The following is a 1,729-nucleotide window of genomic DNA, read 5'->3' as shown; positions in this document are numbered from 1 at the left end:
GTTGTGGCAGCATTTAGAGATGCTAATGGGTGAATCGGGTGTAGCCTATGTCTGAGTGGTCTGAAACAGTTTGTAGAGCACAAAGATAAAGACACAGAATAGGATGAATTTTGAAATATGATGTGCTAAAGATTTATTCCACAAATGACGACTACCAGGAGCAGTTGTTACTGTTCTGCTTGCTTGCGCGTAATTATGATGTTAACAGAATTTTCCGTCTGTTCTTGGTAGAACAACATTATAATAAATGAAAAGCACCAGTTTGCTTTTGTTCTACAGCACTACTTTTGCTGTTAACCGGTTTTCGGCTTCATCTTCATCATCAATCATAAAAGTAATATTGTAGAATAAAAGCCAACTGGTGCTTTTCTTTTATTAACTATGATGTCTTTATTGTTTCAGATCAGTTGATTTCATTATTCAGACATGATTAAGTAAAGTTATCTACTCACACGCCTTGCACTCAGATGCTATATACTGTACCACTCCTCTTAACATTTTCAGTAATTAAGAGTATGAGTCAAATGAAAAACTTAAATATTTTTTTAAATATTATTTATTGTGCAGAAGTGGTACAAAACTGTATCACTTTTCAACATAATCTCCCCCAAGCTCAATTCAAGTCCTCCAGCGCTTACAAAGTGTATAAATTACTTTAGAAAAAATTTAGTTTGGTAGTCCGCGTAACCACTCATGCACCGCGTGGCGTACCTCTTCATCAGAACGGAACTTCTTTCCTCCCATTGCGTCATTCAGTGTCACTCGGTAGTTTTCCTTCACTATGGCTTCAACTGCTGCAATCTTCTGTGGAGTCACAACTTGTTGTTCCTGACCTGGACGAGGAGCATCTTCCACGGAAGTTACACCATTTGCCAACTTCCTACTCCAATCGTAGACTTGCTGATGTGACAAACATGCATCACGTTACCGAATCTTCATTCGCCTTTGAATTTCAATAGGTTTCACACCTACAGTACGCAAAAACCGAATAAGAGAACGCTGTTCTTCCCTGATGCAAGTCGCAAGTGGGGCGGCCATCTTTATACTGATACTGCCACGGTATGTGTGCATCTGCACTATGCTGCCACCTACAGGCCATTCTGCACGCTGTTTGTAGCACGCTTACCAACTTACAAGATAACGGCGCGAAATTTCGATTTGTTATTACAAATTTAAGGTTTTCATTTGACTCACCCTCGTAGTCACTTGGCAGAGTAAAATTGCTATAAGGGATAAATTTTGTAAAGAAAATTGTTATAGTCAGTCAGTGAGTTTCAAGTTTCTCTGTACAGCTTTTCAAAGTTCAGTTTTCCTTCAGTCATTTAGCAATTTCAAATTCCAACACATAATTTTTCTGACAATACAGGGTGTTACAAAAAGGTACGGCCAAACTTTCAGGAAACATTCCTCACACACAAAGAAAGAAAATACGTTATGTGGACATGTGTCCGGAAACGCTTAGTTTCCATGTTAGAGCTCATTTTATTACTTCTCTTCAAATCACATTAGTAGTGGAATGGAAACACACAGCAACAGAATGTACCAGCGTGACTTCAAAGACTTTGTTACAGGAAATGTTCAAAATGTCCTCCGTTCGCGAGGATACGTGCATCCACCCTCCGTCGCATGGAATCCCTGATGCACTGATGCAGCCCTGGAGAATGGCGTATTGTATCACAGCCGTCCACAATACGAGCACGAGGAGTCTCTACATTTGGTACCGGGGTTG

Source organism: Schistocerca americana, chromosome 3, assembly GCF_021461395.2.
Source record: "Schistocerca americana isolate TAMUIC-IGC-003095 chromosome 3, iqSchAmer2.1, whole genome shotgun sequence".
In the NCBI taxonomy this organism is placed as follows: domain Eukaryota; kingdom Metazoa; phylum Arthropoda; class Insecta; order Orthoptera; family Acrididae; genus Schistocerca; species Schistocerca americana.
Note: the sequence above shows the minus strand (reverse complement) of the source record.